At 49.5% G+C, this 26,146-nt stretch overlaps 1 protein-coding gene and 1 long non-coding RNA gene across 5 annotated transcripts in view; both read left to right on the top strand.

Annotated features, from left to right (window-relative positions):
- Window positions 1-1,317: 1,317 nt before the first annotated feature.
- Window positions 1,318-7,474, top strand: LOC118149552 (uncharacterized). Its single transcript, XR_004737104.3, has 3 exons — window positions 1,318-1,431; window positions 6,570-6,624; window positions 6,972-7,474. It is a non-coding gene; the product is annotated as an uncharacterized LOC118149552 (long non-coding RNA).
- Window positions 7,475-21,440: 13,966 nt separating this feature from the next.
- The window catches only part of LRRN2 (leucine rich repeat neuronal 2), a 71,270-nt gene continuing 66,564 nt past the window's right edge, over window positions 21,441-26,146 (top strand). For all 4 annotated transcript variants that reach the window (XM_035281399.3, XM_078356975.1, XM_078356974.1 and 1 more), the window contains exon 1: window positions 21,441-21,852. The gene's annotated coding sequence lies outside the window, so the exon portion shown is untranslated. The remainder of the gene's footprint in view (window positions 21,853-26,146) is intronic.

The raw sequence follows: 26,146 nt of genomic DNA, 5'->3' as shown, positions 1-26,146 counted from the left end.
AAGCAGGCCTGGGCCTGGTTAATGCTTAGATGGGGGAGAGCGACAGAGGTTTTAGCCTATGAAAGGAGCAGAGTATAGGGCAGAGGAGAAAATTGGGGCAGCCCTCACTGTGGTCATGGCAACACAGATACATAGAACTGTGCCCGTAAACTCCACTGTTTGTGAGTCTGTTCCTAAGCCAAAGCCCCAGGACAGAAAGGAACAAACAGATCCCCAGGTATGGGAATCACCCCCAGAGAGCCTACACCTCTCCTGGCTGGGCACTGCCAGGGGTGGGAGTGGGGGTTCCTTTCAGAGGTCACCTCTCTCGGACCAAACAGAGGGATGCTTTCCATGCCGAGTGCCTTCTTCTACAGAAAGGAATATAATGGTAGGCACCTGGTTTGTGCTTGAGGCATGGTCAGAGGCTCTGGGGTCAGGGGAGAGGTCTCCCGTCAGGTGAGCACAAAGGGTGGCACAGCCCTAATCACACATCCCCATGAAGCCCAGGAGCTCACCACCAGGACCATGCCACCAGGCAAGGCACATCCCTGCTTTCCTCTCCCCAGGTTGGGGTGCGCTGGGCTCCAGATGGATTTTAGGAAGGCAGATTCCTCAGTTGGCTGGAGGAGGAGTCTCTGCCAAGCGCCCGCAAAGCTGAGCTTCCCCCACCCTCCTCTTATTATCTCTCTCCCTTTTCATTTTCTTGCCCCCACTTCCTCTGCTTATCTTCTTTCAGCTCCTGTTTTCTTTTCTGCTCGCCTGGCCTCTCTCCCCACCCACCAAGTCCCTCCTTCCTCTTCCTCTTCCCCTCTCCGCTGTCATCTGTCTCCAGTTCCTTTGGTCTCTCTCCTCTCTCCCCACCTGCTTTCTCTCTATTTAAATCGATCCTGAAGCCAGAGGAGTAGGTGGAAAAATACTGCACTGGGGACAGCAGAGAGGAACGTTTTGGCGTTAGACCTTTTTCTTCCTGCCACAGTAGAACCAGAGCAGAGATCCCGAGAGCCATTACCACTCACCCACGCATCCCCCACACTCACAGCCCGCACCCCCAGCCAACACCACCACTGACTGGTAGCAGGAGGCAAAAGTCAGGGGAGGAGACAGCGGTCACACCCCAGCCCCTTCTTGTGTACCCTGCAGCCAATTGTGATTTCCAACCCATGAGGAAAGTGGAACTTTCCTAAGTTTGGTTCACCTTGGGGTCAAGCCTCATGGAAACCCTAGGTATTCTGCCATTTGTAATTTGTTCAAAGCCAAAGTTAAGTCATCAGCCCTCACCTACTTCACAATTGAATTGTGTACTGATCACCGTGGTGGGAGGAGGGCTGGGTCCCTGGTCCTGAGGAGTCCCAGAATGGCTGAAACACCTGCCCCAGGCCTGTGTGCTTGATGGTCCCAGAGCTGGGGCTGGGAGAACAGAGGTGGGCCTGAACATCTGGAGCTGGACAGGTTGGTTTAGAAGACTTTTCAGAACTGAAACCAATGTTCAGAAATGAGGGCAGTCTTTTAACTCCCATTTTGCTAATATGGAACTCCTTGATATGTTGTAAGCCCACCCACTGAGATGGAGGCTTTTCCTAAAGGTCCCTAAACACATTTCCTGAAGCTCAGGGCCCTCCCTTCGGGGAGGAGTTACCCATCAAGGAGCCCCTCTACTGTGGAAGGCTATACTAGGAATAGGCTAGCCACAGGTTGCCCCAGGATGTCAGCCTGCTGCCCCAAAGGGAACTCTTGATCCAGGAAACTCCTTCAAATGCATGCAGATTGATATTCAGTCACCTGAACAGCTCCTGGGTCTGGGTACAGGCTGAGGGTGGTAATAAATGGGGCTGTCAGCCCAAGAGCCTTCACTCATGTTCTCTGAGCCCACACTGTAGAAAAATATGGGTCCCTGGGTGCCACAGGCAGCAGGGGGCGGGAAAGAGGTCAGCCATCAATCATCCGCTACTGGGGCTGCATGTATGTACTTCCTGTACATCCTTGCCCTCACTGGCTTGCACGTGATTGGGGGATTCTTTGTTTATCTGTGTGTGCATGTTCGTGAGTGTTTTTATCAGTGTGGAAAGGTGTAGCTGTGCATATATCTTACATATCTGTGTTTCGGGAATGAAACACACACACACTACACAGAGAAAGAGCACTAGAGAAGAATGAGTGGACTAGCACAAGCAGTGAAAGAAAGCACAGCCTGTGTAAGGCCTGATGGAGTTCTTAGCTTCCTGCTGGTGTTCACCATGATCCAGCTCTGCTAATCTCAATGGTTGTTACAGAATCTTAGTCATTCTAGGGCACTTTGACTTTTCAGGGCACGTTGACTTTACCTCATTCGATCCTCATAACAATTTCACAGGGATCCCTTTCCTAACTTCCAAGATAAAAGCTCTGAACTCAGAGAGGTTAAGCGACTTGCCTAAAGTCACACAGCTCCTTAGATTTGACAAAGTACTTCCTAGATAGTTCCAGTAGGTGAGAAATGTCATCTATATCAAAGGGAAATGGTGCATTGCCTTGCAGCTCATACATCTAATATATAGCAGGTCTAACAATGGTCTAATACAGCCTGGAACTTGCCCCTCTAAGACCTCCTAAGTCTGGACTAGGGTCAGACGTGAGTGCAGCTTCCCTGCAGGATAAGGGAATAAGTAAAAACCTAAAATGCCTGGATAAAGCCAGCCCCCACTAGACTTGTGTCCTATCCCTCAATGTCAATTTATTTGTGTGCATGCACACACACACACGTGGCCTGGGTACCATTTCCCTGTGCACCCCAGGTTTCCTCTCCCTGCCTATGGGCATCCTTGTGACCAGGCCTGCTCCCAGAGCAGAATCCCAGATCTAGAAGAGGGAGCAGTTCCATTTCCTGCTCTCCAAGCTGTCCTCATGTGGGCAGGATGCACATGCAAAATGACTTCATACCGTCAAAGAAAACACACAAACAAATGCAGAGTAATAACCCAGCTGTAGGAGCTTTATACAGCCGTGCCAGGGGGTGGATGGATGGGCGGAGACACAGAACCGGGGGTGCTGAGTCAAAGCAGCTGTGTTCTGTGTTCAGGAACTGAACTCTAAGGGCAAGCTCTAGCTGGTACCTATACCTTGAGGCCTCTCACATAGAGTCTGGCATGGAGCACTATTGAATGGGGGCCTTAGACCCCATGGGCTCTGACCCGGAGTCTGAGGCACCCATGGGGCCTGGAGCAAAAAGGTGAAATGGCAGGAGACCAGACAGACTGTACGTGCCAAGGGGTAGAATAAAGTGCCTCCATACAGGCCTCAGGCCAGCAACCTCCTGTAGTCACCAATGCAGTCGATGGCTGTCAAAAGATCTGGCCTGCCCTGGCAGTACCTCAAAGCTGCACCAGGACTCCATCCTCAGTTCTGCAGAGCTCCTCCATTAGATCAACTGGCCTCCTGAGCAAGCTGGGAGAGAAGAGACCACTGTACACCAGGGGAAGCTGAGCCCAGAGCAAAAAGGAACTGAGCACTGGGTCACGCTGGACTCTGGAGAGCCAGGCCTACCGATCTTCTTCCAGCACTTCCTCCTCCCCACTGGCCTCATTTAAGGTCTCCTGGAGGTTGATTTAAACCAGGCTTTTACAAAAAATCCCTACCTTGTATCCCTTGGTTTATTTTCCCTAGGCTCCAGTTCCCTGCTTGTAATTTGGATCACCCTGAAAAGATATAAACATCTCTCTGTTTAAAGAGCCCCTGAGGAGCCAACAGCGGCTCTCCGGCCCTTCTGTGATTAGAGAAGGCACTTGAGGGTGGGGAGACATGGGCCCTCCTTCCCCTGCCCCTGTCTGTGTCTGAGCCTCAGGACAGAGGCCTGAAGATGCCGGAGAGGATGAGGCCTGATGGGTCTGAGGAACGTGCAGGGAGCTGGAGGGCGGGGAGCACTTCTGCTCCCTGCACAGGGGCTGGTGCTGCAGTTTATAGCCAGGCACCTAATTTATAAGCTGTTTTTACTGCTGTTGTCAAACAGCCACAAACCAAAGAAATAAAGTAGCCGGAGGAACAATGTCTCGCCTCCACCTTGGCCCTCCCAGCCTGTCTGCTGTGTCAGGGCCTCTGTCTCCAGGGTCGGAGAGCTGAGGTCCTCTGGTGACGGATCTTCCAAAGTGATTCCTTGGGGCCCTGAGAGGGTAGGAGACACATTCAAGGAAGCTAGTGGGGAAACCAAAGCCAACTGCAGGGGACAGCCAGGTGGGAAGCTCCCAGGGTCCCTCCAGAGAACGGGGCACAGGTTCAAACCTTGCTGCCTCCTGGTCAGGCATATTTGGAAACTGTTCTTGAGCCCGTGTGGCTACCTCACCAGCTTCTCCTGGTGCCAAGGGGAGAAAGGCCAGTGACGAAGTCCTGCAGAAGGAAGGCGGTGATGTTCACCCTGGGGCTCCATCCCACCCAGGGGCAGCCCAGCCACTACCCTGCTCACCCACAGCCCCCATGGTCCACACCACACTGTAAGCGCCTGATGGCTGGATGAGCACTTGATGGCATGGTGCTGTTCCCTTGTGAATGGTGTATGATACCTTCTACACCATGATACCTCAGCGTGCTTTGGTGTCCCCTTTCTCGTCACTGTGGGCCAGGTCCACAATAAGCAGGTGATCAACAAATACACAGGGAGCAAACTGAGCGATTCTGGAAAGAAAACGGGGGCCAGAGCACTGCCCCTGAAGAAGGCAGCAGGCAGGCATAAGGGTGCTGAGTGTGGAGTGTGAGGTGACCACCCGGGGAGGAGCTAGGAACCACCCCACAGACACGGCATCCACACTCTTGGAGAGGAATTGGTCATTTTCAACAGTCACTCTTCTATATCCCACTTCCATGGTGGGCCTTGAATTCATGATGTGTTTGGTCAGGTGCCGAGAGCTCCAAAAGGTCTCTGCAGTGAGAAATGACAAGCACAGCCTCCCATTAATCATGCTGGAGAAGCACAGAGGAGAGTGGCGGCCTCTCCCAGGGCCTCCAGGAATGCGTGATGGAGGAGGCAACACTTTGAGCTGAGTATAGAAGGCTGAGTTCCCTGGCTACAGAGTAGGAGACAGCTATTCCAAACCATGAAAAGCAGGGTGGGTCATAGCCACTCAGTTGCTGAATCCTGCTTGCCCACTACAGTTAACCAGCTCCAGCCACAGCTCAAGGTCAAGACCATTCTCTCCATAGCCACCCAAACTGCAAGCTCACCTAGACCCATTCAGAAATCCCTCTCCTTAGCGCTGCCAGCCTAAGCAACTCTCCTCTCTGCCTTCTTTATCCCAGACACAGATGGATGACAGAACCCCTCTTCTCTTTCCTCTTGTCCCAGCTGGGCATCCCTCTGCTGATGGCAACTGCACTTGGTGTCACCCATCTCCCTTCATTACAACCCTTCACGCTTAACCACAGAAACAGTCAAGAGTGCAGCTCACTTATCGAATATACACCAGGTCTAACATTGGTCTAGGACAGCCAGGAGCTTGCCCCTCTAAGACCTCCTGAGCTTGGACTACGGTGAGATGTGAGTGCAGCTGCCCTGCAGGAAAAGGGAATAAGGAAAAAAACCAAAGTGCCTGGAAAAAAACAGCCCCTGCTAGCCTTGTGTCCTATACCTCAATGTCAACTTATGTGTATGCACTAAGTCTCCCACCCCTCTCCTATCCATCCACCACAGCCTCAGTTAGTCTAATATCCATTCAACAGACACATACAGGTCCACTCCATGTAAGGAGAATGAGAGATGCTAGGGAAGTAACCTTGACTGATATTTAGTCTCTGCCCTTGAGGAGCTCACAGCTGAGTAGAAAATCATGACATAATGGCCAAGAGTGACATCAAAAACCACCTATCAGAACCATCTCATTACAAGAAAACTGGGAAAGATCAAGTGACTTGCAACATTGGAGAAGAACACTGCAGAGAAGAAGCTGGACCCAGGCACACTTCCCAGAATCATATTATAACATGTATGGATTTGTTATCAGATGGACCTGGCCTTGACCCCTGGCACTGCCATCTTCTAGCTGTGTGACCTTCAAAATGTTACCCAGCCTGTCTGAGTCTCGGTTTCTTCCTATGTGAAACAAGGAGAGCAAGGCCTTGCTTACAGGATTAGAATAAGGATCCGGGTGGATGGGTGGGGTGGCTCATGCCTGTAATCCCAGCATTTTGGGAAGGCGATGCAGGGGGATCACTTGAGGTCAGGAGTTTGAGACTAGCCAACATGGTGAAACCTAGTCTCTACTAAAAACACAAAAATTAGCCTGGAATAGTGGCACACTCCTGTAGTCCCAGCTACTTAGGAGGCTGATGCAGGAGAATTGCTTGAACCCAGGAGGCGGAGGTTGCAGTGAGCTCAGATTGCACCAGTGCACTCCAGCCTGGGCAACAGAGTGAAACTCCATCTTGAGAACAAAAAAAAGAAGAAGAAAGATCAGGTTAAGATGCTGGAAAGTGCCAGGCAACATAATGAATTCAGTAGGAGGTAGCCTACCGGAGTGGCTGTGGCAGAAGGAAGAGTAACGGTAATAGCTAACGTGTTGTGTGTCGGGGGCCCCACATGTATCTTCTCACATCACCCCTCTAAAGTACGCACTTTTCATTATTAGGACAGTTGAAGAAAATGAGTCAGAGAATGCAAGGAACTTGTCCAAGGTTACCAAGGTAAGAGGTACCACCGTGGGTCCCACCCTGCAGTCCTGGTCTGCTCTGACTCTCAACCTATAAACATGTATGGAGTCCCTGAGGTTTATAAGCACTCTGGGGATATGGAGCAGAACACTGTAAAATCCTGGCCCTCGAGGCTCACAGGGAGTTGAAGTAATCAGGGAAGACCAGAGAGGAGGCAGGGACTCCACTTGGGCTTTGAAGAATGGAAATATCACAGAAAAACGGGGAGATACAGATAGACATTCCCACAGATAGAAATGGCATGAGCCAAGGCCCAGAGGCAGGATTAGTACCAGTATAAAAAGGTTTGTTTTCTCTTTTTTGTTGTTGTTGTTTTGCAGAAATGGAGTCTTACTGTGTTGCCCAGTCTGGTCTCAACTCCCGGCCTCAAGTGATCCTCCTGCCTCAGCCTCCCAAGGAGAGGGCTTTTATTTTTTTGAGGCAGAGTTTCACTCTGTTGCCCAGGCTGGAGTGCAGTGGCATGATCTTGGCTCACTACAGCCTTCGCCTCCCGGGCTCAAGCAATCCTCAACTTCACCCTCCCAAGTAACTGGGACCACAAGTGTGCACCACCACGCCGGTTGATTTTTGTATTTTTCGTAGATATGGGGCTTCACCACATTGCCCAGGCTAGTCTCCATCTGCCTCAACCTCTGAAAGTGCTGGGATTACAGGCGTGAGCAACTGTGCCCAGCCAGGAGAGGGGTTATTGAGTTCCACATTTACATATCACCTTGTCAGTCACTCATTCATCTCTTTACTCATTCATTCGTTCAACGCATATCTCTTGAGCACCTACTATTTATCAGGCATTGTTTTAAACCTTGGCAATAGATAGGATGCAGACCTCAACTCAGTCTAGCTGGCGAAAGAATGCAAGGTGAAATGTTAAGGTAGACAATATAGGGTGGTAGGGGACCCAAAGGAAGGGCTCTTAATCTATCCCTGTGGAGTCTGGCAGGGTTTCCTAGAGGAAGTGATGTCTAAGCTGAAACATGAGGGATGCACATATGGAATGATTTCAAAATATTCATACTCACTGTCATCATGATCAGCAGTGTCAAAATCACTTACATTTACTGAAGCCTCGCTAAGTGCCAGGGACCAGATTAGGTACTTTATGTATATTCTCTTCTAATACTCAGACAACTCTATCAGGTGATGCATGCTTTTCATTACCCCTATTTAAAGATAAAGAAATGGAAGTAAAGAGTGTTTACAAGACTTGCCCAAAGTCGCATGGCCAGGAAGTGGCAGGGTCCAGGATCAGATGAGGTCAGATGGGCCTTACCCTTTGTGTCCTTAGACACTTGTCAGGCTAGATAGCAGAGAGAAGCATGCTCAGGCCCATAACATCTGGGGGTGGGGGGTGGGGAGAGAGAGAGAGAAAGAGTGTGTGTGTGTGTGTGTGTGTGTGTGTGTGTGTGTGTGTGTGTGCTGGGAAGGTGTTTAACCCATCAAGTGATGTTTCCAGTATGCCCACAATATTCCTCAGTGTTACACCAAGTGTCCACACCCTCAGCAGCTCAGCCTTTCTGCTCCTGGCAGGATAATCCTTCGGAGTATAAACCCAGTGCCCCAAAACGCTGGAGCATCAAAAGACAAAGCAGCTCCCAGAAGACCAAGGACATCTCCTTTTTCTTGATCTTCTCCTACTACCCTCAGCCCCTCCTGAGGAATTGGCCCATGGGAAGTAGAGAGTGGCATGGACTCTCTAAGTTTTTGCCAGGGAAGCTCAGATAGAGTCCTACGTCCTGTTGTCATCAAACTCTCCCGGTTAACAAACCAGAACTGCCCACCAGAAGTAAACTTCTGGAATGTGTACTCCAAGAGAGATAGCATGAAGTAGCATGCTCGGTTGCAGACCAGTTCTGCCCTGAATCACTGCGGGGTCTCCGTGTCCTCCCCACAGAATGAGGTGTTCTGTCCGGGTAAGTGCAGTCTGTCTGAAAGGAGACAGGAAAAACAGTGAGACGCTGTCCTGGCTGACTGTCTACCTTCCTGGAGCCCCACAAGATCAGGATTCGAAAGATGGGGGTGGGTCTAGATGATGATGCTTGGGGCCACAGTGTGATGGAACAGGAAAAAGTCTATGTCTTTCCCTTCCAGACATTTGGGCAGAAGAGTGAGAGTTCTGAGCTCCTAGGTTGTTCCCGGGATGTAGGGAGGGGATGAGGGTGATTAAATGAATCAAGCCTTGGAATGGCTTTTCCAGCGCCCAGGGCAGGGAGCATTATGTACTCCCTGCCAACTACAGGGCCAAGCCTGGTATCACCATGAGCATGTCATGGGTTCAAGGAATGCAGACTTGGCCCCGAAACAAAGCAGAGGGAAAATCCTGTAGTGACTGAATTCAGGATCCTCCTTAAACTCGAAGGTGAAGCTGATTAGGCTTAGGATAAACAAATAAGCAAAATAAGTCTGTAGTTATACTTCACAGGGTAGATAATCCACTTAGAATACAATATCTCAAGAGGAGGCAGGGGCTGGAAATATACAGGGCTCCCAAATGAGATTACGATGACGGGGAAAATGGTTTCATTGTAGGTTAGAAGGAGAAGTGAAGCATTTTCGCGATATTCTTAATATTTGAGAATGCCAGAAGAATCTGGCTTTTCTGGAACCACCCCGAACGTCATGCCAAGATCAAAGGCAGACTGGGGGCTGACAAACAATGGCAATATCAGAGCTGAAGTTTTGTTTTTAAAAAACATTTTGTTTTGAAATGATTATAGATTCATAGGAAGTTGGAAAATAGTAGAGGGCACTCCCATTTACCCTGCCCCAATTTCCCCCACCAGTAACATCTTACATAACTGTAGTACAATATATCAAATTATATTGAGAAATATTATTTACTTATTTATTGGTGAAAATATGAAAACCAGCAAAGGGACATTTGAACTGAATCTATCCTCACAGGTTAACAAGAATTCTGGGCAGAAACAGAGTTACAATGAAGCATTAATCAGGGTGCACGCTGATCCACCTCATTGTGAGCAAAAGGCATGCAACACGGGGTACTGACCACTTGCATCCCCACTGTTCATAGAGATGGGATTTCTGATGTTAGAATCTCTCAGCTTTGGTTTAAGAGTTGCTCAAGATGTTCTTCAGATCCCAGATTCCAGTGAAACAGCTGATGTCAGTCAATTTGAAGACCCCCACAGAGGAACAGACTCATCCCAAGAATACAATTTCTTTATCTCCCTGTCTCATGACTTCACTCTGTATTCTTTGACCAGTCAACAATCTCCCCACTTTGGCTCACTCCAAAACCCTTAAAAACCCTAGCCCCAGACTCCCTGAGGAGATGGATTTGAGGTTTCCCCCCATCTCCTCCTTCTGTGGCCCCAAGATTAAACCTATTTCCTCAGCTGTAGCTTGGTGTCTCAGCATATCGACTTGCCGCACACATCGGGCCATGGACCTGTTACAGTTACAATACCATCCACAGATCTCATTCTGATTTTGCCAGTTTTAAAGAACTCATTTGTGTGTGTGTGTGTGTGTGCGCGAGTGCGCACGTGTGTTTAGTTTTATGCAATTTTGCCACATGTGAACATTCATGTAATCATGCCATAATCAAGAGACACGGAACTGTTCCATTCACAAAGATCCCTCATGCTATCCTTTTATAGTCATACCATATCCCCGATCCCAAGCCCTGGCGACCACTAATCTGTTCTCCATCTGTGCAATTTTGTCATTTTGAGAATGTCATATGAATAGGGTCACGCAGTACCTGTGAAGTTGCCTTTTCTTCACTCAACACAATGCCCTTGAGATCTTTCCAAGTTGTTGCATGTATCAATAGTTCATCCTCTTTGTTGTTGACGTACAACAAAAGATTAGGCAAAATGTACCACAGTTTGTCTAATCATTCAACCATTGAATGACATTGGGCTGTCTCCCATTTGGGGCTACTACAAATAAAACTGCTGTGGACCATCATGTACAGGTTTTGGTGCGGACATGGTTTCATTTCTTTGGACAAATGTTGACTGAGATGATTGTTGGATCATATGGTTAAGTATATGTTTAGTTTTTAAGAAACTGCAGTTGAAGGTAAATGAACAGACAAGAACATCTGGGAACCATTGCAGGGGGTCTCCATTGCAGGGTCAGAGGTGTCCACGAAGCCTTGGCTGGGGCCCAGTGGGGAAGGAATAATGATTGCCCTAGAAAGATTGAGACTGCAGCTGACACAGCTGGGACATGACCAAAGGCAATTGGAAGGAAGAGCTATCTGAACTCCAAGCTATTCAAAGCCACCTACGGAGAACTCAGAAACAAATTTTAATCAGCAGAGTGATGCTGGTCTCCCATAAACCTCTAACCACGCTAGAAAGATAGGCTGCCGAGAATGATTCTCAAGCCATAATAGTGTACTGGTAAATCAGAGCCCTGTGCACAAAGAGCACAATCAAAGAAGCTTAACTGTTCGCTAAGGAGTTCTGTGGTCCAGCCCCAGCCTCCCCCAGGTTCTGCCTCATGTGACTGGAGTGGCTACCAAGTGGAGGACATCAGCTCATTTCCTCAATAAACATTTGCTGAAACTCTCCCATGTGCACAGGCCTCAGACCAAAACAAAAGAAGCCAATATCTGGACAGGTGGTCACATTTAGAGGTGAATGGTAAGTTGTGCCAACCAAGAGGATGCTGAAGGCTTTGGTCTTAAGAAGTCCTAGAATTCCTTAGGAAAATTAGCATCTCATCAGCTAGAGCTTTTTTTTTTTTTTTTTTTGAGATGGAGTTTCACTCTTATTACCCAGGCTGGAGTGTAATGGAACGATCTTGGCTCACTGCAACTTCCACCCCCAAGTTCAAGCAATTCTCCTGCCTCAGCACCACCACGCCCAGCTAATTTTTGTATTTTTAGTAGAGATGGGGTTTCACCAAGTTGACCAGGATGGTCTCCAACTCTTGACCTCATGATCCACCCACCTTGGCCTCCTAAAGTGCTGGGATTACAGGTGTGAGCCACCACACCCAGCCTAGAGCTTCTTAACACAGGACAGGTTATAGGGCATGTGGATAAGGCAGGGTGTCAGGGCCTTAGGAACAATGACTAATACTGAGCACCTTGTCAAGTGCCAGGCGCCTGGCCTTTGCCAGGCATAGCATTGTAATTTAAAAGGGTAAGATTTATGCAACACTCGTTTATTGAATTTCCTACTATATATGGGGATGCCACACTATCTCTGATATCTCAGAGTAACCAAAGAAGATGCTGATTTCACAGAATGGGGAAAGCTACTCGGACAAAAGACAAAATGGTGCGTTAACAGTCCCAGCCTAACATGGTCAATGCTTTCTTGATTTCCTGTGCTAGAGATTAAGGCAGCCATTCAGCAGTTCTCCAATGGGGAGAGGTGAGGGAGCTAAATCTCCAAATTGGGATTTAAGTAGAGTTCAAAAAAGCATATTCGACATGATATTATAATTCTATATTTGAAATTAATATTAAAATAAAATTAAAAGTATGTTAATTTAATTTTTATAATAGAAACTAGGGTAAGTCAGGCTTGATAAAATGGTCTTAGCTCGCGCAGAGACATAGAAAAGAACTAACTCTCAATTGAAGACAAATTCCGGAGCAAAGTGCAGTAGAGTCCCCAAAAGTATGTGTAGTATTTTTGTTTATTACAAAGAAAGTTTGTGTGAAAAGAAAAAAATTTAAAAATATTGTGTTGGGGGATTATTGTAATACCCTGTTCCTACCCACTTTCTCAAGTGACAGACCCTCTCCCATCTGAAGTCCGAAAGTGTAACCTTTGGAACACCAGTCAGGGGGCCTTAGATGTCTCTCTTCTCATCTCTCTTTGAAATACTGTCTCCTTCCTCCAAGAAGTCTTTTGTGAGTGTCAGGTTGTTCTGCTGTTCTCTGAAGGTCATGCTAGGAAGGAAGCTCCCCTTGTTTTGGAAACTGCCTGGGGCCAGACCTGGCCGAAAACTCCCCTGTGTTGGTGGATTTGTCAGGGGGTCGGCCTGGACAGTAGGGGTCCTGCAGCATGAAGCATTCCCTTTGTCAAACGTGGTAGTAGGAGAGCAGGAAATAAGTGTCAGGAGACCACAAGGTCTTCATCCTGAAGCACCCGCTAAACAGCATCTGGCAGCCCCTAAAACGTTCTAAACCTCAATCAGTGGAAAAGGAGCAAGATCAGCTTCTTCTCTTTGTCCTTAAGAAAAAAAAAGATACATTCCAGATAATTTCACCGTGATGAAAGAGGAAGAAGCGCTGAAGTAGCAAAGGAAATAAATTAACGCCATCTCAGCTAAAATCACACACAATTAAAACCTGGATCTGAATGTACTTTCCTGTTCAGAGAGAGCAGCTTGAAAATGACATGCATTAGTCATTCACTCTAGCCATCTGACTCAATATATGGGGATGCCACACTAACTCTGATGGCAGGGCTGCAGGAAGGAGAGGGGATGGGTTCCGGACCCTGGTCTTCAGCTTTCTATTTTCTCGTCTGAAGTCTGAAAATCCCACTCCTCTGTGACAGAGGCATGCAAGTGAGCCAGGTAAGCCAGGTGGGAAGAGACCTTTCTCCAGTGGCCTTTTCACCATATTCCCTTCGTGGTGGGCCCTGCCAAGGCAGAGGTACGGGTCTGGGACCTGGGAAGGGATTTGGTCCACGAGCCGTTTATGTGGACACTTCCAGCAATGGCCAGAGCTCCTGTATACTCTGTCCAGGGTCCTGGCCTGCATGGAGGCTGCCCAGCATTTGGGGGTCACCCCCTCATCTCCTGCCTTCAGACAGTCAATCTTTCTCAGCTCAGGGAGACGGGTGTTTCTTTTTCTCTTTTCCTACTGTTTTCTTCCTATTCTGTTTTAATTTTTCTTTTTTTAGAAAAAAAAAAAAGAACAATGTTCAGCAAAGGAGATCCGTTAATGTGACTGAAAAAAAGAAGACAGAAAAGACTTCACGAACCAAAAGGTCCCCAGGTGCCCACACACCGAGGCCAGTGACCAGTGACAGGCTGTTCTTCACGTTCCCTGAGGGTAAAATAGAAAGGAATGTGGTTTGTGGCAGGAGAAGCAATAAGAATAAAATATAAGGATGAGCTTTCTGACAGTCAAGATTTTAATCCCTTTGACAAGTGGCTCTTGAGGATGTGGGATCTCTTTTCCATGAAAAGCAGGAGAGTTGTGGAAGGAAAATGAAGGGAAAAAACAGAAACCAGTGGACTTAGCGTCAGAGGACATGGGGCTGAGGCTCACTCTGGCCTCGTCCTGGCCAAGGGACTAGACACTGTGAGCCTCATCAGGACTGAATGAGGCAACACCGACTGCTCCCAGCACAGACTCAGGGATGCAGCCCAGTTTTACCCAAGCTGCTTATCATACAGGCCAGCTCCTATGGACAGGAGAATAGGACAAGCTTACCTCTGCCTGAAGAGCCGCTTCATCTAGGAACAAGACTGTCTCCAGGCCACACCTCCCTCAGCCCTCTCTCTCAGTTCATTGTCAAGATCCAGGTCCTAGGATGCTTGCCTTAGGCTGCCCACTGGGCCTGGGACTAGGGTGAGGCAGGGGAGGTGCCTAGGCCAAAAGTTAAGGAGGCACTCACCCTCAGGTTCTGCAAGTACAGGGTCAGCAGCTCAAAGTGAGTGCCTCCTTAAATTTTATGCCTGGGCGTCTAGCTTGCCTCACTGAGTTTGAGCCCTACAGTTCAGCCCTCTGCCTTTGCTCCCATTGTATGTTTCTGGACACAAGAAAGAATATAAAAGCCTTTGATGAAGCTACAGTCCCCAGGGATCTGATCATCTGGACTCACAGACCTTGATGAAGCCACAATCTCCAGGGGGTCATCTGTACTCAATAGTTTTTACCGATTCCTAAGGAGGCGAGAGGAGGGGACAAAGTCGGAGCCAAAAGCACCCAATCAACATTGCTGTTTGATCCAGGGAATAACACAGACTCCCCATTCCCTGAGCACTCCTGGATAGGGATCCCCACTCAGCAGGTAGGGGCCAGTAGGGGCAGGGGTATAAATGGGAGGCTTTTGTCCCATGCAGAGAGAGTTTATGGCAAGTCTGCCATGAGCAAGGCCCTCCAGTGGGCACTCTAAGGAAATAGCAATGAATGATACAGTTCTTTGGGGGGAGTCTATCATTTAATAGGGAGACAGGATACCCAGAGAAAGTAACTTTTCAGGCAAAATGCAAATGATTGCAAATAAACATGAAGTGGCATAAACCAAGACTATTCCTGCAGAAGGGAAGTGGAATGGTGTGACCAGAATCAGGAGTGAAAGGGGGAAAGCTTTCTGGAAGGAGCTGAATTTTCTCCATGGTTTACAGTGTTCCTCCAAGTGGGGGCCTTGGACCATCTGCATCAGAATCATTTGGGGAGACAGTCAAAGTGCAGTTCGTGAGCCCCACCTGAGACCTACTGGATGAAACCCAGGAATCTGCATTTTAATCAATTCCCCAAGTGGTTCTTCTGCACACACAGTTTCAGAAACGCTAGTTTACACAGAAAAAAATAGACCCAGTTAGTAGCTGCTGGGATGGACCTTAGGAAGGATCTCTGGACATTCCCGTGAGCTCTAAGATGTATGTTGGAATTCATTCCAATATTGGAAGTAAGACCACAAAGACTTCCTTCTCTGACAGAAAATAAGAAGGAAAATATAGAGGTCAGAGACAGTATAAAGAGAAAAGAACAGGATTAGCATACATGTGAAGTCCCAGTTTCTCTGTCCTGTGAACCATTTCTGAAGTGAAATGTTCAAAAATGAATAGAATCTGATTAGAAAAGAAGATAGTCAACAGAAATAAAAAGCCTGGATTTGGGTAAATATTTTATTCTTAACATGTGGGATACCCCGTGTGTATTTTATTTGCAGGCTTTGGAAATAAATAACCAAGGCTTGATAGTGACTTCTGGAAAGATATACATTGAACACCATGACTTAGCACACACACATATGATTATGTGAAAAAAAAGTATTAATGAAATATATCCTGGTTCATTTTCATTTCATAAAAAAAATTATTTTTTCATTTTTTAACAAAGTGCTTGCTGTAACCCACTGACGGGTCTCTACCTGCTGCTTGAAAACCAGTAAAGTAGATGAGAGGTGTGGGTGATGAGCACTTGGGGACAAAGTCTTATTCCTTTTTTTTTTTTTTCTGAGACAGAATTCACTTTTGTTGTCCAGGCTGGCGTGCAATGGTGCGATCTCGGCTCACCACAAACTCTGCCTCCCAGGTTCAAGCAATTCTTCTGCCTCAGCCTCCTGAGTAGCTGGGATTACAGGCATGAGCCACCACGCCTGGCTAACTTTTTTTTTTTTTTTTTTTTTGTATTTTTAATAGAGACGGGGTTTCTTCCTGTTGGTTAGGCTGGTCTTGAACTCCCAACCTCAGGTGATCCGCCCACCTTGGCCTCCCAAATTGCTGGGATTACAGGCATGAGCCACCATGCATGGCCAAGGACAAAGTCTTCTTGACAGCCTATGATGGGTCTCAGTGAGATAAGTCAAAGTCAACTCAAAAGATGCTTGAGGGTCCCTGGGGACTGAACTCTCAGGAAGTCCTATTTTGTCCTGCCTTCAAGCATCTTCTCAAGAGTTTCCTCCTCCAGAAAGCCTATCTAGATCAGCCCTCCAAATGGCACTCCAACTTCACTCTTAGAGCCCTCTCAAGTGTCCCCCAGTCTTGGTCTATGTGTGGCAGCCCTTTACTTAAAAGTCATGCACTTTGGAGTAGGCCAGATAGATCCACAAATGGTGATGGCTGGCTGGTCTGTTTTCAGATGTGCCATGGGGCACAAAACCCTTGTTCCCCAGCTTCAGACCTCTGAGGCTCCCTTTTCACCCATACAGGTTCTGAACAGGGGAAGGGGGTCACTCTAGTCCTTCCCATGGTCCCTACTCCCTAAGTCAGCATTTCCTTCAGGAATCTTCTGAATACGTAAACAGAATAGGAGTTGGTCACCATATTGCCCAGTTTAACAGTTTTAGATAATCAAATTCAATTTAAGAAATACAGAGTACACTTTGGGAGGCTGAGGTGGGTGGATCATGAGGTTGAGACCAGCCTGGTCAACATGGTAAAAGCCGGTCTCTAGTAAAAATGCAAAAATTAGCCCGGTGCTGTGGCATGTGCCTAAAATCCCAGCTACTAGGGAGGCTGAGGCAGGAGAATTGTTTGAGCCCAGGAGGTGGAGGTTGCAGTGAGCTGAGATTGCCCCACTGCACTCCAGCCTGGGTGCCAGAGCAAGACTCTGTCTCGAAAAAAGAAAAAGAAATACAGGGCTGGGCATGGTGGCTCACGCCTGTAATCCCAGCACTTTGGGAGGCCAAGGTGGGTGGATCACTTGAGGTCAGGAGTTCGAGACCAGTCTGGCCACCATGGTGAAATCCTGTCTCTACTAAAAATATAAAAAATTGGCCAGATGTGATGGCATGAGCCTCTAGTCCCAGCTACTCAGGAGGCGGAGACAGGAGAATCACTTGAAACTGGAAGATGGAGGTTGCAGTGAGCCGAGATTGTGTCACTGCGTTCCAGCGTGGGCGACAGAGTGAGACTCCATCTCAAAAAAAAAAAGAGAGAGAGAGAGATACAGAGTACGTGTGTATTATTTACTGTTGATTAAATATGCTGTCTGTGGTGCTTGTGCTTATAAAAAGTTGGGCACCAGGACACTGGTGAGAAATGTAATTTTTATGAGCACGTTGTTTCTGGGCGAAAACAGGTTCAACCTACATCGTTTTTACCTGCAGTGCCTTTTCCAGGAATATAACCCAAGATAAATTTGAGGACTCCCTGCAGTTCCACACAGCTCTGCCATCTGCAGTGTGTGTCTTTCTGCCTTTCTGGTTCTCTGTGTTCCAAGGGTGTCTTTGGATCCTGGGAGCTTCCTGAGGGCAGGGGTTGGAGAAGATCCCAGGTTTGTGGGTCTGTCTTAAGAAAAAACCCGCAGAATTCCAAATACAAAATTAGGTATAGTAGTGATACTTACTTCCAGCCTGCAAGAAGATAATTTGCATGAGCCTCAGACATTCAGGTTCCCTTCTCCTGACATCTCTTCATTCCACTGACCAGAAATGCTTACATAAAAATGCTTCCTGTTCGTAAACCGGCTCCCTCTCTTCACCTAGAACATTCTACAAGTCCCAGCTCTCACAGCCCCCCGCTCCCCGCCATCCTGCAAGTTGAGAAGCCCTAAAGCTTGAGCTTCATTCCCTTCACCTCTGCCTCTGCCTCTGCCTTCACTTGTGCTCTAATTGCCCAGAGAACAAGGCTCTGCACATGGTTAGCCCGGGCAGGGAGCGGGCAGGGAGCCATGGGCACCCCTACGCTGCTCTGTTTCACAGTGCTGTCCATCCAACCACCTGAATCAGAATCCCCTGGATGGTTTATCCAAAATGCAGACTCTGAGAACTACAGAATCTGACTCTGGGGTGGGACTTCAGCAACTGCATTGGCCCACACTCTCCAGGTGATTCCGAGGGCCACTGCTCTAGCACCATACTCTCTGCCTAGTTGGGTCCCTCGTGGGACAACAGTCCTCAGTGACTCTCCAGGTCCCACCCCACATCTCCTAAGGAGACTGAGGCTGCACATGGCGCATAGCAGTGGAGGATCCACTGAGGAATCCCAGGCCTCCCTTCTCTTATTCGGCTCATCTGCCAGGCTCCAGGAGGAGCTATCCCCTCCTCACAGCCCCCACCACACAAACAACATGCTCACCAGTTCCGTGTCCTGATCCCTGCATGAAAGAGCCACCTGGAATTGAGCTAAGGATCATTTCTAGGGGTGTGTAACCCCTGCATCCCTCTCCCAAGACACTCTGATGTCAGAGTCCCAGGCTTCCTGGCAGGAAATTATGCATGGCCACACCCAAGAATTAAATTTGGAGGTTGAAAGGTCAATAACAGGGCCTTTGGGTAATTACCTAAGAGCTTCCAAAGGACTGTGAATAGGGACAGCTTTTCCCAAGAAAGTATGTGACTCAGAATTGCAGCAAGGGGAGCAGGGTTGGGAGAAAGATGTCGACCATGTACCATGCACCAGCCACTGTGCTCCTGCCAGTCATGTAGTCCCTGTTACATCTCACAGCAACCTATGAGTATGAATCCATTCCATTACGGCTATCTTCATCCTAAAGAAGGGCTAGGGAGACTTGGCTTGGTGTTTGGACTCTACCTTCTAAGGACCCTGGGTTCCCATCTTATTTCTATTATGTACTGGTCAGGTAAATACTGCACCTTGTTTTTCTCCTATCGCTGGAGTCCTAGTATTGGTCGAGGTTTTGATGAGATGATGTATGAATGTGCTGGCACCTTGCCTTGCATGTAGTAGGTGCTCAGTAAGTGTTAACTGCTATTGCTTGAATTAATATCTTTACCTAGAAAAGAATCAGAGCTAGGGAAGTTCGATACTCTTCCTGCAGCAACACAGAGTAACCGAACAAGTAGAGTTCCAAACCCAAATCATTCTGGCTCTAAAAGCTTTGCTCTTTCTCCTATCACATTGGGTTATAAGAAGTTTGCAGTCAGCTCAAGAGAAGGCTTCCCCTATTTTCTTCCCACAGATGAAATTCCCTTATGCCTCACCTAGTACATCTTACAGGCTTTGCCACTCAGGATCAGCCACTTGGCAAATGTTACTTGCATTTATCCCATTTATTATTTCAATAATCAGTTATTGGTCATCTACTATAAGGGACTGGTCTTGTCTCATTAAGATGTGAGACAGTAATAGGCTCCAGAAGCTTACCCTCTGGTTAGGAGATAAAACACATGAGCATGCACAGTTATTGGGGGGCTGGGGTGCTGGCATGAGTGCTCTCTCAGATCGTGCAACTGGTAACGGATTGCTAAAATGTCCTCCTTTTCACCATCAGTCTGTCTACATTGACATTGGCTCTTAGACTGGAAAGGTTGCTCCAGTGACTTGACAAGGCTAAAAGCTTGGAGTCAAATTTTGACCCCTTTCAATCAGTCAGTCTCAAAAGTTCTGCCAAGACTTCTTTACAAAGGCCCATGCACTGACGCTATTCTCACTGCTCCCCTCCTCCTAGATTCCTGCAACAGCTACCTCAATTGTCTATCATCTCCCTGCCTCTTTCCTTCCAGATCACCTGAGCACTTGGTCACAGCTAAACTGCTGACCCTGGCAATTCAGACCCTTCATCCGCTGTTCCCACCCTGTATACTCAATGTGGCATTGTCGCACTGTGAAAGTGAGGTCTCACATTCTGCCTACAGATTTTGGGCAACTGCCTTAAACTCTCTGAGCCTCCATTCCCCTGTCTGTTAAATGGGGATGTTAGTCAATTCAGAGGGTAAGATCAGAAGATGAAAAAAGGCTGGCATCTAATAGTAGCTCTATAATTTTCCTCCCTTGCCCCCCACCCTCCAGACAACCCATTTTACTCTGCTTGTCCCCACTTTCCTGCCTTTGCTAGTCCCCATATTCTCTTCCAGTTCAAATCCTATCCCTCCAACTAGGCTCAGCTAGAAACTCACTCCTCCACTAAACCTTTTGTGAATAATGCTAGCCCATTATGGTGGTTTCATTTTGTATTTCTATGGCACTTTCATTGTCTTGAAATGTTAAAATTGGTTTCATATAGTTCCAACCTGTCACTCTGAGCTCCTTGAGGCCATTATGCTCCGTAGCAGGGGTGGAGAGTGGGAACATGGGGGTAGTTCAGTGGGAACTTAATATGTGCTCATTCAATATAGGAAGGTGAGAATCCCCTCTGTGCATACAGAACTCACAGACCTTCAAGACAACTTCACAAAAGCCACCAGGCATGGCAGTCACCAATGGCTGTACCCTTGGAAAAGAAAGGGCCAGAAGCTCAAGTACTGGATGATGGCAGGCAGCCCGGGGAAGCCACTCCTCGCAGACTGTACACCCTGGGCTCCACCTCATCCGTTCCCCTGTTGTTGGTCCTGCAGGCTCTGGTCCAGGCTCATCAATAGGGTGTGGCCTGCCATGGAGCTGAGTTTGTGATGTCTGTTCTGAGTGGTCCAGGCTGAAAGCCCCATCAAGGCATGGGTGTTGGGCCTTGGGCCTTTGCCCCAGCAGGAGATCCACTCTCCTAAGCCCCCACTAGTGGCAGTCACCCAGCTTTTCTAAGCCACCAGGCAGCAGCCTAGCACCCACCTTCGGCACCTTCTTACTTTCCTTCCCCCGTCTTCATTTTGTCCAGCTGGCAGAGTGGGGAACCCTGAAGCCAAACCCCTGACTGGGCCTGCCAGTTCCTGACTGAAATTGACCTCCTTCATTGAGAGCAAGGATGGAATCTTCCAGAATGCTAGAGCTGCGTGGCTCAGAATGCACTGCTGGAAAAGCATGACAACTTAAGCGGTTTTCCACTCCATTCTTTAGGGTGAGAGGTGCCTGGGCCCAATAACAAATTCTCACCCACCCCACTACATTCCTTAGTCTACTGTTAACTTCAGGAGGGTAGCACCATGCAAAGCAAAAATGTGATCTTAGGTGCACGCTGTGACTGTGAGCTGCATCTGTCCTCTCAAAGCTGCTGAATTTCCCATCTGTCGTCCTGGCCTTTGCAAGAGGGTCCGACGTAGTATCAGAGAAGCCAACCCCTCTCTTCCCGGACCCAGGCGCTGTGCCCCTTCTCTCAGCCAAGCCTTGTGCCTCCAGGCACAAGGACAGCTCAAACGTTAGCGTCTGGCCCCACCCAACTCCTTCCTCCCGGTGTGTGTGCGTTAGGTAGAGGGGGCCTCTGGCCACTCAGGAGTTAAAATGGCAGCGGGACTGGAGGGGGTTGGCGTGGCATGCAGACTGGGAGGAGGCGACCGGAGTGGGCTGGGGAGGTTGGGAGAGCAGCGGAGAAGCGAGTGAGGAGGGCGAGCGCGAAGCCGGGAGGAGGGGCGCGCGCGGAGGGGGTGCCAGGCGCCGCGAAGGCCTGCTCCGGGCGCCTGCAAACGCGCGGCGCGGAGGGAGCGCCCGGCTCTCGCCCGCCGGCCTCTGGCTACGACGCGCCCAGGGCGCAGAGAAGGGTTGGGAACGGATTGGGATTCTGCCATCGCCCTCACCGGCTGGGCCCCGGAGCCGTTCCCAGGATAACTCCACGTTGGGGAGGGCGCCCGCTGAGCCTCCCTGGCCTGTGCAGACGGCGCGAGGCAGGAGGGCGCGAATCAGCGTCCCCAGCCCGGCCCCGGGCGGCAAGCTAGCGGAGCCCGGCGTTGCGGCCGGCGGCCGGCGGACAGCGCCCGCGGGGTGAGTGTGCGGCTCCGGGGCTGACCTGGGCAGCGCCGCCGCGGCCGGGGAGTCGTGGACATCGAGGTCGCTGGCGTGGCCGAGGTGGGGCGCGGAGGGAGCGGCCGGAGCAGCTGCTTCGGGGCTCCCGGCTCCTATCCGGGCGGCACCGCAGCTCCGCCTGACCCGGGTGGGGGCCCGGGGGGTGCCGGCCGCTGCCTTCCGCCGAGACGCCTGCAGGGGAGCAAGCGACTTGGGAGAGGGAGGCGGCCGACGGGGAGAGGGACGGAGGACTGGAGAATGCCCAGAAGCGGCCGGGGAGGGGGCGCCTGGGCCTTCGCCCGGAGAGGCCAGAACCTCCCCCAAACTGTTGCTGGGTAGAGCGGAGCCCTGGAGATGTCGAGGAGCCGGGAAGTGGCGGCGAGGTTAGGGAGGGCGTGACACGGTCGGACTGGCAGGCTGGAAGCGCTCCAGAGCCTGGGGACTTTCTCCTCCTTGGAGCGCGGATGTCTGGGCGGAGGGACAAGGTGGCCTTGGGTCTGTCTGAAGTATCTGGAACCAGGAGCCAGGCTCCTCCCGGGCCGGCCGGCTGAGGTCCGACAGCAGCCTGGGATGGGACATTGTGGGTGGGGGATGGGCCGGCCTGGGGCTCAGCCTGGGGGCTCTGGCAGGGAGAATCGGAAACGGAAGGGTGGCTCTAAGCCCACCGCAGCACCCAGGAGACAGGATGGGCTGACCAGCCACAGGTGGGCCGTCTGTCCTGCTGGCAAAGGGCGGCGTAGGCTCTGGCTGCCCAACCGGCGAGGAGCCGCGGGGTGAGGGGGGAACTGAGCTCCATCCGGGGCTGAGAAGAGAAGCTGAAGAGGTGCAGGAGACCCAGACCCTGGGGAGGGGCCCTGGGGGTGGTACTGGGCTCCCTACCCTTCCTCCCCCACCAAACGAACAGGAAGGAAAATGTCAGCTGGGCTTTGTGCTCTGTTCCTCAGGCTGCCGCAGCTCCCATCTGTTGGAGCCAACGCAGCTTCTAATTGGGCGACTGGCAGGGTTGGAGGGGGTGGGCTGGGCACAGCGATCAGTTGCCAGAGATGGACTGACAGTCCCTCTGCTTGAGAATCCCAGGAGGTGGTGGGGAGAACAGCCTCCCTAGGTCAGGGCAGTAGATAGAGGTGGCTCGCTGCCAGCTTAGTCACTGTCATCCGGGAAGATGCACCCAGGCTGATGGCAGGCTCCGTGCCCCCCTTTCCCTCCAGCCTGGGATGGGCTCTGGCCCAGCGTACTGTCCCTGAATAAGAAGGCCAGGATATCCTCCCATTGCCCACTGCTTTTGAAAAGTCCCTCCAAAAAAGAGCACTGAGCTTGGTGGGGGGGTGGGCTTTGTGATGGGCACGGGAGCCCCCTTGCCTGCGAGTCCTGTTGCTACTAGAAAAAGTCACATGTGGGTGGCCTGACCCACTTTCCTGGCCAGTTGCCTATTGTGGTGAAACGATGGCAAGAGAAGGGCAGAGCTAGGGGTCTGAGTCTCCTAGGCTTCCGTCCTTCCCCTGGGCTGGCTCAGACTTCTCTTTCTTGAGGAGCGCTCTCCCTGGACCTGGGATGGGACCTCATTATTTACAGAGGATGAAACTAAAGGCCTCAGTGCCTGCTAAATTGAGATCTGCCTGGGGTCTGGCACCTAGGAACACCCCCAAAACCACTCCCTCTACCTAATGCAGTCACCTCCCAGGGAGACACCGAGTGGCAGTAAGAACTCAGAGATCTGCTCATTTCACCCAAGCTAGTACAGCAGGTTCCCTCTAATTTAACACAGGTCTTCCCCACTCCCCATTCTCTTTTCCCGGTGCCTCCCTCTCCCTCTTCCCCCTCCTCCTCTCCTTCCTTCATTCTTCACTTTCCTCCTCTAACACTCTTCACTTCCCTTTTCCCCTCACACTGCTCTTTCCCTTCTCTCACCCTCCTCATTCTTCCCCAGCCATCTCCCTTCCTTCCTAGTCTATCTCCACCTTTGCCCCGCTTTGCAGTTTCAGCCTGTAAACTGCCGCTGAAATGGTAAGCCAGGCGTGCACACACTCCCGCTTATCCTGACAGTGCGAGCACATGCACTGTTGGCTTTGCTGCATCCCCTTTGCAGAGGAGCCTGGGCTGGTGGGCCTGGCAGCTGCATTTGCCTGGCCCTGGTGTCCCTTGCACCCCGCCATTTACTCACCTGCCCCTCCTACTCCCCACACCCTTATGTCATTTATTTGAAAGGAAAAGGAAATGCCATTGTTTTTTAAAAAATGTATTCATTCAACAACTCTTTCTTGAGCACCTACTGTGTGCCTAGCATGATTTTAGAAGCTGAAAATACAGCGGTAAACAAACCTCCATGTCTCAGGCTGACCACACTTGTATCTGGACTTGCCAGCTGATTAGTTCTGTGCCCACCAGACTCATTCAGAGACCCATAGCTTGAGGAGACGGAAGTGAGGAACATAAACAATGCTAGTGAATTACCACACGAGTGACTTTAACATGCCAGGTACCATCCTGTCCTTTGGATACTTTTCTGAACTGAAAGGATGGACCAGGTCACATCTCACCATTTATCTGGCTGGCCAGGGCTGAGTAGAAGGCTGGTGCTTCAGGCAGAGAAGGGGGAAGGAAACAAATTTGTGATTGAATACCTACTATGCACCAGTCCATGTGAGGAACATCATAAAGGTCATTTTGTTCAGTCCTGCTGACAACCTTCTAATGTGTACATTAACATCCGCTGTTTTCTAGCCAAGGAAATTGAGGCCTGGAAAGGATAAACCACTTGCTCCAGGTCATATAGATCTCCATTTTGAAATCCCTGATTGTCTGCAGTTCATTCGGCCCTATGGTATCTGTGACATCTAGTAACTTGTACACTTACACTAAGGCTTACATTCTAAGCTAACTTTACATGGGGCCTTAATTCCCCGTTCAACTATTATATATAAGGATTTGCTGAATGGTTGCATGAATAAGCTTTCTTAAGTGATCAAAGAAGGCTTCCTGGAGGAATTGGGACCCTCAGGAAGGAGGGAGGAGGCAGGGAGGGCAATGAGTCTTCTGTGTGATCCCACATAGGTATGTGACACATTGTGGGCTGGCAGTCCCTCACTCCACACCACACCTGCATTCAGGTAGAATTTATTCGGGGTCAGGATATAGAAGCTTGGTCTATGGCCTGTCTATGAGTTAGTGTCACCTGTGTTCTTGATCTATAAGCTTGGACTCTTTATAAAAGCTCCAAGACAAAGGATGAGGGCCAAAAGCTTTCAAGCCCACAAAGACTCCAGGGAAGGACAAGGACAATGGTTAAAGGCTGGAATGGGTCAAGAATGGGGATAGTGACCAAGGAACAGAAGAGAAGGATGACAAAGACGCAAGATAAACTGAGAAACAAAAAACACATCTGACAAAATGAAGTAGCTAAAAAACACAACAAAACAAAACAGAAGACAAGAGATATACAAAAAAGGCAGACAGCAGCATGTGATTAGGTTGCTGAGAGAGGATGAGTCAGAAAGATTCATTTATCTGTTACTTTCCCAGGGTAACAGCCTGGGTCTCCCTGGCCTGCAGCTCAGAGGCTGAAATTTCTCCAAGTTAGCCTCAAACAGGCATTTGCTTATTCAGTCAACCCATCTTTTCTAAGCACCTACTGTGTGCTTGGCTCTGTGCTAGCTGCAGGGGACAAAGAGACAGATCAGATATCCCTGCCTTCAAGGAGTTCACTGTAAGAGTGAACTAGAGCCACACAGCTGGAGTTCAAATCCAGGCTTCGCCACTTCTAGCTGGCTGACATTGAGCAAATCATGTAGACTGTATCTACTTCATAAAGTTGTCATGAGGATTACATGAGGTGATACATGTAACAAGCTCAGAACAGTATCTGGTATGTATAGTAAGTGCTAAGTAATATTATTATTGCTATTATTATTAGTTGGGGGAGTTAGTCCCATAGATAGTAATGAAACAAGTGTTGAAATATAGGGATAAGCAGATAAAAAGGTGACTCTCAGCCAGGCGTGATAAGTGGTTCACGCTTATAATCCTAGCACTTTGGGAGGCTGAGGCGGGTGGATCACTTGAGGTCAGGAGTTCAAGACCAGCCTGGCCAATATGGTGAAACCCCATCTCTACTAAAAATATAAAGATTAGCTGGGCGTGGCGACACGTGCTTGTAATCCCAGCTATTCGGGAGGCTGAGGCAGGAGAATTGCTTGGACCCAGGAATCGGAGGTTGCAGTGAGCCAAGATTGCACCACTGCATTCCAGCCTGGGCAACAGAGTGAGACTCTGTCTC

Source organism: Callithrix jacchus, chromosome 19 (assembly GCF_049354715.1).
Source record: "Callithrix jacchus isolate 240 chromosome 19, calJac240_pri, whole genome shotgun sequence".
Lineage (NCBI taxonomy): Eukaryota > Metazoa > Chordata > Mammalia > Primates > Cebidae > Callithrix > Callithrix jacchus.
Note: the sequence above shows the minus strand (reverse complement) of the source record. Positions and strands in the feature narration are given on the sequence as shown.